Raw genomic sequence first — 11,730 nt, forward strand, 5'->3', positions numbered from 1 at the left:
CGGCCGCGTTGTCGCACGGGGGAGGGGGCCCCCGGGAAGGCGGAGAGGTCCCTGCCGGGCATCGGGACCTCCGCCGGGCCCTGCGGACCCCCGGGGAGACGAGGACACCCCCCCCCGGCTGAGCCTGGCCCATGACTACAAGTCCCGGCGGCTCCCGGGGAGCAGCTCCAAACCCCACGGGGGGGGGGGGCGAGGGGGCAGGTCCTGCGGGAGCCCGCCAAAGAAAACCGCCTCGAAAGAGGCTCGGGATTTTTTTATTTTTTTTTTTTCACCCCTCCTTCCCTCTTTTCAGTTGCACAATAAAGCTCAACTGCAAGTGTTTAATCCCTGGCAGGTTCGGACACAGGGACAAAGCCATCAAGCCGTTTGCCAGCCTTTGTGGCAAGCTGGGTGGCAAAGGCGCGTTAGGATGCCAAGGCAGGAGGAAGGGATGGTCTCCAACCAAGTCGACGAGGAGGAAGAGCCAGGGCTTTAAACGCCGAACAGAGGTCCAAAAATATCTTTCTTAAGCAAGTTCCTAAGCTGCCTGCTTCTCCACTGGAGGCACAGACAGCATCTATCTGTGCAGCCTGCCTCCGGGGGACAGGGATGCGTTATTCCCATTTCCACCCGCAGTCAGCAATGGGGTTCCCCTCCACTGTCCCCCTTTTGCATTTTGTGCCCTCTAAGGACGGGCGGCTGACAGAAGGGAGGCTGTGAAATAAACGCCACTGCCTTTGGTCTGACCTGCAGTTTTCAGCCCTGACCGGGGAAAGCTGTGATTCAAACCTCAGAGTATTGTTCCTGTAGCGCAGCCCCATATTCGATTCACGTACCCCTCCGTTCATAACTGCAGGAAAACACAAAAGCTGAAAAGCTACTCGGTGCCTCAAAATCCACCCTTGGAGAACACTCCAATGGTGGAGTGCTTGCAGTGCTTTCATTCCTCCCCTCCAACACTGGTTAGAGCCTGGGGTGTGGGAGGGGGTCCTAGAAATCACTTTTCATTCACAGTCTCCATCACTCAGATACTGATCAGCCAGAACCTCAAGAACTGCCCCTATGCCTTAGATTTATCTTGCCTCTGCAGGGTTATCATTTTGCATAGAAAGAGATTTTTTGCCACGTGATAAATGCAGAGGTAATATTTTAGCAAAAAAGCCAGTGAAGTTCTAAATCACCATCTACTTTGGCTTCTATACAGCAGGTTCGGACTCTACAGACATTTTTCTTTTACAGAGCCCACAGAGAAAAGCCAATTATTTCAAGAGAAAGGAATGCGTTAATGTCTGCACTCTGTAGTTATTCATTAATATTTTTCTTGCGCCGCTTCCATAGTTCTAAACACCCTATGCTTCATAAAAGAAAGAGGGCGAAAAAAAAAGCCAAGGAAAGCCATTAAGATTTCATTCCTAAAGTGCCAGACTTCAAGACTAGGACACGTTTCCATTGATTACTGTGGAAGAAAGATGGAGCTGGGCCAGCAGCACCCAACATCACTGCAACGTTAACAGCCTTCTGCAAAAGGGACGGTCACGTGGGAGTCCTCGGAGCCTTTGTGTTTTACGCAGCGATGTGTGTATGTGCAGCCCCTAGCTGTCCCTGGTCCATCCCAACGGCAAGCCCGGATTATACCTTTGGGGTCGGAATAAAGCCAGAGGCCGGGGCCTCTCCACCACTGAGTCATTCCCCTTCTGTCTGCATGACTTCCACCGCAAACTGCACATCAGCTGCTTCCTGGGCCGCCCCGGCTAACGACAACCCAGTTGGCATTCAGTCGCTGTCCTTTTACAGAGCTTCATTCTGCTCCAAATGATGGCAAAGATTCAAATCATCCAAATAGAATCCGGCTCCTCGGCAAGGGAGGCAAAGCTCGCAGAGTTCTCAAAAGCTACCAGAAGTCTCTCGGTTCTCGACGCTTACGCTGGTCAGGGGGAGAAAAACATGACATAATTTTTTCCTCTTCAAACGCGAGCCCCACATCTCTCAGAGGAGGAATCCCAGTTCCTTTTCTTTCCTAGAGGCAGGAACAGAAGTTCCCTTCCAGGCAGAGCAGAGCAAAAAAGAAGTTGGGGCTAAACCTGTACGTGGCGAACACTGCCAACCCCACAGCGCTGCTGGCGTGGCTGGGGGGAGCGCGCATTTGTTTTGCCACACCCTGGAAAGCAGGACGGGAAATGAAATCTCCTGTCTCATGGTACAGCTATTACAAGCACAGGGTCTAATGAGCTGTTATCACAAACACAGCGGGAAAGAGGAGAGAAAGCGAGTAAGGGTAACTTTATGGGAGTTAATTTTTTATTCTTTTTTTTTTTTACATTTTTTCCCTCACTTTCGTGATAAGCAGTCATCTTCCCCAAAACACCAACAGATTAAATCCAGCCATCGGATCAAAACTACAGGAGCTTGGCGGGAGCTTTGGATCAAAACACAGAGCTAGTTTGCTGACACCTTCCTGTGCTTTTACTACCATGAGAAGAGCACCTGAGAAGAGTACATTTCAAGTTTCTGTGGTCAAAGAGAGCTCCGGCAGAGATAGGCGTATCTCAAAGTACGAAGCTGCCTTGGGGAATGCTGGGCAATGCTTAGCACCAATCTGAGAGCAGGCTGCAAACAAAAAGGGGAACGCGTATCTGATACGTGCTATCGTAGGGCTGTATTTAGTTCTTTGTAGTTATTAAGAAATACAACTACACTGGTCGATCAATGAAGAGGCTGGGAGAAAAGTCATCTTTAGGAGCGGTGTGCAATCTTCCATATTCTTAATGTATAGGATTTGTATTGCAAGCCAGAGCATCCTATTCTCATACAGATTGGGAAGATTAATTTTATGGGAACTCAACATAGTTAAGAGAACTCACTGGCTTTTTACTTACATGTTAATATATTCATTGAGGCTTACACAAAACTGATACACAAAGGCTCCTTCTGGTGGACTTCAGCAGCATTATCTAAGACATGAAATGGAGCAGCTGCAGATCACCAAACCAAGTGTCCTGGATTCCACTGAAAATCTTAGAGAATGTGGCACTGCAAGACCATCCAGGTACAGAACTACATAGAAACGGTCCCCATGTAAAGGAAGAAAACCAAATTATGGCAAAGGGAGTTGTACCTCTGGGAGCACAAGGACAGGACAGAGAGATGGGGAAAGAATAGCAAATTCATTGCAGGGGAAAAGCTAGCCCTGTTCCTTGCTCTCTGCAAAGCTGCAAAGTCTTTTCTGTTCTTGTCCCTCCCTTGGCAGGGAGCGGTGGAGTGAATGGCAGTGAAGCTCTGCGGTGCTCTCCTTGTATACTTGTCTGAGCATTTCCCTTCCTTCCCCTGGTGTCTTTGGGAGAATTGTGTTGAGACATCCCAGGTCTGATCCGAAAGCCATTGAAGAACCTCCTTCATCATTTCTCAGGAAACTGATGGGCTTTATTTTTAAAATGGAGCAGGGCTACTGTGGAGCTCTGACCTTTTTCGGTTTCTGCTGCTGCTTAGCCAAGACTTCATTGCTGTAGGGCAGTGCCCTTTGGTTTTGTCATGGATACCCGCTTACTGGTTATTGCAACAACAGTAGATGAAACATCCCTCTTAGAAGCTCCGCAGTTAAATAAGTTAGCTGGAAAGCAAGGGACTTACTGTGGGAACTGTTTGGTTTGTTAGTTTTACTAATGCTTAGTCTGGATGCTGGCCACCAGCGAGGCTGTGAACAGTAGCGTAGCTGGGAGATCTTGAGGGAAGCTGCATTCAGTGGCATTTGGTTTAGGTTATAGCAGGAAATTCTGCATCTGGGCCCTTTGTCTCAGATTTTCTGCTTTGATGCCCTGAACACACCATGACCGTTGCTTAACTCAGAGCTGCTGCTGCAACAAGAATTAAAAAATAAAAATTCTTCCTCTTCGGGCCACTTGTAACAAAATATTTGAGTAGAGGATGTTCCTAATTGGGACCGCTTTTTGAATAGGCTTTTGCTTCGATAGGAATCTTTCCATAGGACTATTTCCTCTTCTGAAATATTTTGGAACTGGGGATGCTGAGTAAGCTCTATTTCCTTTGCTGGCTACACTAGTTACATAGAAGCAGACCATCAGCTCTAGTGGTCACAGAAAGATCCCTTTCAATGCTGCAAGTAACCTGCAATAAAAGAACATAATAAGATGCCGCATGGGTATGGACATTGGTAATTCTGGGATTGAGAGAAGCAACAAATGGGACACCTGACTCAACTCTGCTGGACCACAAACACATTTTAGAGAGTGGTGAAAGGAAATGTCATTAAAAGACTAGTTCCACCTCTCCAAACCTGCCTGCCCTCTCACTTGATATCCCTTTGCAAAATGAAAGTTGTGTGTTTGTATCATGAATCATGGTTACGGCTAACAAGATTCCCTACAATTAAAACAGAGGCTAGGGAGAGACATTGCAGAGCTCATAACTGCTTGGAGGATCTGGCCACAGGAAGGCAGAGCTGCAACGCAAGCCTTGGGTAGAAGTCTAGATTAAAATATAAGCATAAGAGGAATAATGGCCAATGAAACTAAGAGGCTGTGCCATCACATTGCTCATACGCCTGGCAACTACCAGCAAGGAGAACTTCTATATTCAGGAATGTTGGGCTTTGTTCTTTATTGATGGTATGTGTCCAGAGCTTGCTATTTCTTTCACCCCTCCTCTGGTCCTGCACTTCCCAGGACCAACAGGCAATGTTAGGAATCAAAGTCCACTGGATGGTCTACCACTTCCAATTGCTACTGCTGGCTGCTGCCACTGTCAGAGCTTCCTTTGCTCCTGTCTACCAGGAGATGAGTTGTGGCAGTGCGAGCTGCAGGGAGTCTTACTGCCACCATCACCGTTTCCTACGAATTTCTCGGAGGCTACGCTCAGCTGCAACACAGTAGCTTGGCGCTTTTTCTTCCCCGTGCTCTTGTGCCGATCACGCGTGTCACCGGGGAAGAATGACCCACCTGTTTGGGACCAGGAAGGATTGGGTCAGCAAGAAAAGTTGCTTCAGTGGACTAGCGGTGAACACGTGCTGCAGCGCACCTTGAGCGGTCAAACCTACATTTGTTGGTGCTGGTATCGGCAAACGGGTGCTGGTTACTCTGCTCTTGGGGAATTTCTCCTCCGGGATCTACGATGCGCTGTTCATCACAGGTAGCCTCCTGGGAGTTGGGTGTGTAAATGTCCCAGTTAACCGGACTATACCCAGGCTTGGCAAAGCACGCTGGGGAGCTGGAATGACAATGCAGCGAGGACGCAGTACATCTGGTCGGGCCTGCCAGCTGGGGATTGTCAGTCTGACAGCAGGGAGCTGGGCTGGCTTTCTGAGCAATGAAAATACTGCCCTTGATTAGGATGGTGACTTGTTTTCTGGCATGGTTGGCATCTATACCAAATAGTTTTGTCATCATCGGTATTGTAATGTCTTGGCGTAGAGCAACGGTAACCCTTGCCTTTCCTGTGACCTTGGGGATGATCGCTCTTTGGCATATTAGCGAATAAACTAATGAAAAGTGCTGTGGTGTTCATACTGCAGCTAAATTACACAACAAATCCAGGAAACCCTTCACTAGCTGATTTCAGTTTCTTCTTTACTTTGTAGGAGAAGGCAGGAAAGGGATGATAAAGGTTAGAAACAGAAAAGGAGCAGGACAAAGCAAACAACTCGTGTTGATTCCTGGACCAGAAGTTTCTATCCAGATTTTCTACCACAACTCCTCCACTGATAGTAAGTAAGTAATGGTGAACATAAGCTGCAAGATAAAGAGAGATCCAGCAAATATATTCCTGCTATCGACAGCATTAGGTGATGTCAGAAGAACATTAAATATGTAGGCCAAAATACTGCCCGTTTCCTCAAGTTTACCTGTGGTGATACCATGGAGGAAGAGTCTCTTCAGGAACAGGCTCAGGTATCCCCAAATCTGAAGGGCAGGGCAGGGCGTGGGGAGAAGGGAGAGAAAGATAAAGAGACAAAACCACTAGTCATCATCTGCTAAACACAACCTCCAGTAAAGATACTGTTCCTTTCCTGAATTTCTGCACAGAAATTCTGGCTCTCTTTAATGGAAATATTGTCCCATCTCTCTCAGGCTGGGATTTTATTATCAAACATAAAGGGGTTTCCTCCCTGAAAAAGTTTTTTAAAAAAAAACATTCCACCTGAGTCTAACTGCAAAGCTTACATCTCAAAATAGTTCAACAATTGTTTTCACTATTTTGATTTTATGTTGTACTTTGGGAAAATATTAATTGTTACTTCATACTTTTGTTAGCACTTTGAAAACCACAAACTACATTTTAAAATGAGCAAGAAATAATTTCATGTTCTCTAAAGGAAGGAAGCAGAAAATTTTGAAACAGCATTAATAATTACTTTTATTTTTCTTCAAATATTTGTTGAGCTGTTATGTTAGAACTAAGTGGTATTTTCTGATTTCAAAAAAAGAAAAGAAAACGCCAGAAGGTTCCTAACAATCTCTGCCAGGGCCACATCCCATGACCCTTCCATGGGATTGCACGTGACACTGGTAGCACAAACCGAGCAGGAACTGTCCACCCACTCCAACCAGGGAATAGTCAGGACACAGAAGAACATTAAACAAGATGTCTCAGCTCCGGGACATACAACACAGTTGTATGGGCATAACAGACATTCTTAACAGCTAAAGAAAAGTTAATTCAGAGCTGAAACACATCGATAGCGCTGGGTCAGACCTCAGGCGGGCCATTTCTATCCACCTTCCCACAGGCGAGCGTACCCAGGTCTGATCCATACATCTGGGGCGCCTCCTTAACCTGGTGGTGTCCTCTTCTCGGGGTTGCTGTATTTTGGACCTTACTAATAGAGACTCTTCTGTCTTGTCATATCCAATGAGATAAATAATCCATCTACTCTGATTATCAGCCTTCCAATTACTGATACTTTTAGAAGGTATTTAATGCCTGCAACGAACCTGGCCAAGTACAGAATACCATGCTCACACAAAAAAAAAATAGATGATCGGCATGGTATGTAATTAACCTTCTTTAAAGGTTTAGTTAGAAACTCTTATAGCCTTCTAGTTACCATGTCTATGCTATTAAAACAAAAGGCAGCAAAGATTCACTGCAGTGGCTCTGAACAGGATACGAACACGAACTGTCAAGACATCAAAACAACATATCAGCCCTGGATACAAAAGCTATATCCACGACATTTAAAAAGAAAACACACAGTTACCTGGACTGAAATCTGGACAGAATGATCCCAGCTTCTACATGATCTCAAAAGGCCTAAAATGTGCCTTTTATAAAAAAACTCGGTTACCGCACTGCCACAGAAGGGCAGCACAATCACAGACTGCAAGGGTCAAAGCTCACTCAGGCGATGCCATCCAGTTCCTTACAGTACCACACTCACATCCAATCGGCTGGGGCATCGCAGTCATTGCTAACGAGGAAAAGCCATCAACAGCTCAACGGGCAATTGTCAGCTACGCCGTGTCCCCAACACTGCAGCAGGACAATGACATCAGCTGAACACGACAAGTGAAACAAAGGCAGGCCGGTTCCTGCTAAATCACACAGACCGGTTACTACACCCCGCTTTTAGTTAGTGGATAAGCACACAGAGAATAGCATAAGACAATACAGAGGGTATGTATTACATGCATTCTCAGAACGACAAAAAGGCTGCCAGATCAGTTGATCTGTATTTGTGAAGTAAAGTCACGCTCGTGAATGAAGCGTACGGATTGGTGCTAAATCAGGAAATCCATTCTGCTTACCGGAGTATGGTTTTCCTTTTGCCAGCCTGGGGGTGCCAAGGCCAGTCCTACCTCAAAGGACATTTTCATCAGCCTACAAGAACTAAAAACAACTCCTCTGTTTCCTTACCAGAAGGGCAGCTTTGACAGCACTGTCCATGAAGATAAGGAGGCCTAATAAGCGCAAGACAGTAGCAAGCAGGTTCTCAGATGACTCCGTGATAGGAAAGTTACTACTGAGGAACTTTACCCTGGGCCAAGCCATGTTCAGAATAGTTTGGAGAGTTCAATCTTCTCTTTCATTTCCCCACTGCTGCTGGCAGGACCACCAAAGAAAGGTGCTCAGATGATGAACGGGATGACCTAAGCCATTGTGAAAGACATAGGTCAGCGTTACAGAATGACTCGAACTGCATCGCACAGCCTATGGTTGAACAAAAGCTCGATAGAAGGGTTCAGTGAAAAAAGGGTTTGCTAAGCTGTTCTCTTTTAATAGACATTTCCCATCTTTCTGTGTTTTTGTGAAAAGCCATTTCAGTTCAGTGAATGTGTTTCTGAAATGCTACATATTAATATTTGAAGCCTGACAACATTCAACAGATGTAAAAGTTGGTCTTTACAAATATATAGGTACTGTTCCATTAAAATGCATAATCAACCAATTACTGTCTGCAACCCTGCTGCTTTAGACCATGAATGGACATTATGTAGAAAAAGGAGACCTCCAAGGAAAAGAGTCAGCTATCTGCAGAAAGCAATTACCTGTCAGTAAGTGATATCTGTCCTTTTGAGTCCATACAAATCCCACTGTGTTACAGCAGGAGCATGGCAGACAGCTGTCCTTCCAAAGAAAGATTGTATTTTAACTCTGGTTTTAGTCATTTGAGAATAGTTTGAGCTACTGCATTATCTCTGCACTTTACCAAGTACAATAATCATGGTCTATTCTCAACAAAATGTATCTCCCTTTGCTGTAGGTTGGTAGTTGTATTGCAGGCTAGCAGAGGAAAGTGATTGAACCAGCTGACAGTGGCTCAGAAAAAGGCATTTGAACTTACGCCTTTTCTGGGAGACAGCACAACTGTGATTAAGTACCTTGGGAGGGTCTGAAGAAAATCCCTTACTTGAGTTTTGCTTTATCGTGTTTCCAGGAACTGACCATTATCATTCTCCTTATCTGGTCCAGCAAACCAAAGAATGCAACACTAATCATTTGCATTTAAGAAACATTACTGACAGAAAGCAACCAGTATCAAACTATAAAGCATTTGTTAATACACCGTAAAGTAAGGAGACACTTAACTGACCCGGGTATTTAACATGCAGTTGCCAGCATTTTTCTATTACTACAACAAACTCATTACTGGATCTCAGCATATACATACTTCACTTGTGTAAAGCAAGTGCAAAAGATATACTGGACAGTAAAGGGTAAACTTTCCTTATTCACAGTTAAGAGCATTACCTTAATCTTTTATCTAGGCCTGCTTTTCAGTGGCACTTGATACAGGAGCTATACCAAACACTTCCTTGAATACATAAAGCCAGAGATTGAGTTACACATGATTGAAGATCTATGCTGCCAGTAAGACAAAAGCTCCTATATTACCTGGCACATGCCTGCTAAATTATTGAAGTGTCTCTTCAAACTGAATATATTCACTGGATAATTAGTCAACAGAAGAAAACAGTCTCTCTTTACAAAGCTAACGTTGACAAGTATTGTATCTTTTATGCACTATAACAAAAGGTATTTGCAGAACTGATGCAACACAAACATTTGGAATTGCCCTGTCAATGCACAAGTGTTCCCGAGGCACACGGTGCCCTTTGTGATATTGCCTCAGTCTCGTTATTACCTTACAAGCAAGTCCTAAGCGGCGTGATGTCCTAAACACCTAATGTAGCACAACCCCCATTCCAGAAGCAGGTAAACGGTACAAATAAACGGAGGCTTGCTTTGCATTTGAGGAACGAGCCCGATCAAAGTGAAACAGAGATCTGTAAGCCTGACTCCAGCCTCTGCTGCTGTGTCAAGCGGGACGTACCCGGGGCAGCGCAGACAGACAGACCGCTGCCGCTTTGAATTCATAATGCTTGTAGTTGCGATATCCCCGTGTGCCGCTCCAGCAGCTGTATTCTGAGGAGCTTGTTTCCTGCTGCAGATTCTCGGGAACACAGCCTACTCCATGTGTACACAGAACATACCGCCCAATGGAAGTACTAGCATCTGTCTGCTGAAACCATCACGGCCAGCCAGCTGATGTTGCTTCGTTTATTCTGACCTGGCAAGGAAAAACAGTCGCCGTTTCCACACTTAAAATGGCTGTCCTATTGCTCAGCAGTGGGACGGCCTCTGTACTGCCTGTATATAAACCTAAGCTTACCTGGAAATAAGAATAAACGGCTGTCAGCTGTTGGAACATGAGCTGTAGGATGAAATACACAGTTCTATCAACCCCAACTCACAGCCTGAGATGTGCAAAGACAAGATTCTGCCAATGCAGATATTACTGGGTTGTGGTTTTTTTCTTTTAAGCTACGCCTGTCACCTGCCACTAAGGGGACAGACAGGTTCTTTTAGGGATCCTTGGCAGAATGATGATGACACTAAATCACAGTTATTTAGAGCTTTATTTTCTTAACAGGGTATTATGATTAGCGTAGCACAGAATTTATGATTACAATGGCACAGGATTTCTACAAGTAGAAGCAATTAGTACAATCTATGAATAGCATAATACAGAATTTATAATACAACACAATTTATCACCTGGCCCCTCTGAAGATCAGGATGGATCTTAATACATGGTCTGCTGTATCAATATAACTATCATAATCCAGACTCAAAAAATCATATAAAAGAATACGAGTCACTCAGTCCTCGGAGGAAGCAGACGACAGCGGAGGCATCGCTGGCCATGGGGAAGGGGGGGGTCCCGGGTCTCACTCTCCAGCAGCAGTTTGGGTCCCCGTTCCCCAGTTAAGGCTTCCAAGTGCTTGATTTTATAGACGGCGCTCTGTGTGCTGCTAGGCTTCCCCGTTCTGTGACAGGGTCATCACCACCACCTGGCTGGCCGGGCGCCTGGACCTCCAAGGCCAGCAAGGGAGTAATGGGCCTGGTGCCCAGGAATCCTGAGGCCGGCAGGGAGGTGAAGAAGAAATCTGTTTGGTTTGTCTGCTTGGTTCACAGGACCTTCAGGGCTTGACAGAGGGAAAGGGAACAAATACATGACCCGCTCGGTCACAGAGAATGGCTGCTTGCCTTATAAAATGGCGTTAGTTACGCTAACTACATTGCCAGGGGTCGGGAGCAGGGGCTACCGGTCACATACACCCCAGGGACAAAATAGCTGCATGGGGTAAATAAGCAATTTAAAACCATATTCAAATCTTATAATTCAAGACTATTTCTCACTTTCGTTTTCTTGTGCATTTCCAAGCTTTGAAAATTAAAGTAAGAAAGACATTGCATTTCAAATTTTTGGAAAAAAGTGCCCTTGTTTTTAAGTAGCATATCACTGAGCTTACCTGTTTGTTTTTTAGTGAAGTATTTTTATTGGCTCTTTTCTTTCTTCCTTCAAGAAATGCAGTTTAGAAAAAAGCCTGGAGCTGCTTACCAGTTTTAAACCTACAGTCTCCTACGATAGCAGTATGAAAACCAGCCTAAATTATTGAGATTTGTCTTAGAAAGGGAAGTTAATTAGAACGCTAGTAGCCAATAGTCCAGCTCATATGCCAACTCCCTCAGCTACACCCTGGCCTAATTCTAAACTTAAATGCCTGGTCCCCAAACATGCTACCAACACCTTTAGTACTACCCAGGTCCCCAAAACTCAGGCAGCCATACAGACATCTCCCTAAGCAGCTAAAAGAGCATCTCATAGTTTGTTCTAAAAAGGTCTTGGTTTACATTTATGGACAGGTATCATGTACACTCCTGCAGAACTGAAATCAAAAAATATTTCCATCTTGTATGTATCTTCTTCCATTCTCTGAGTATTTTGGGATAGCC

At 45.2% G+C, this 11,730-nt stretch overlaps 1 protein-coding gene across 4 annotated transcripts in view; it reads right to left on the reverse strand.

Moving 5' to 3' along the window:
- Positions 1-7,452, reverse strand: part of RBM38 (RNA binding motif protein 38) — a 22,827-nt gene extending 15,375 nt beyond the window's left edge. For 2 of the 4 annotated variants that reach the window (XR_774490.1, XM_010569597.1), the window contains exons 1-2: positions 7,447-7,452; positions 6,258-6,260 (exon numbers count right to left, since the gene is read on the reverse strand). The gene's annotated coding sequence lies outside the window, so the exon portion shown is untranslated. Of the gene's footprint in view, positions 1-350; positions 371-6,257; positions 6,261-7,105; positions 7,109-7,446 lie in introns of those variants that run through there. The other 2 variants (XM_010569599.1, XM_010569598.1) reach the window with 2 other exon arrangements.
- Positions 7,453-11,730: the final 4,278 nt, after the last annotated feature.

Source organism: Haliaeetus leucocephalus, unplaced genomic scaffold (genome assembly GCF_000737465.1).
Source record: "Haliaeetus leucocephalus isolate CR32 unplaced genomic scaffold, Haliaeetus_leucocephalus-4.0 Scaffold273, whole genome shotgun sequence".
Classification (NCBI taxonomy): Eukaryota; Metazoa; Chordata; class Aves; order Accipitriformes; family Accipitridae; genus Haliaeetus; species Haliaeetus leucocephalus.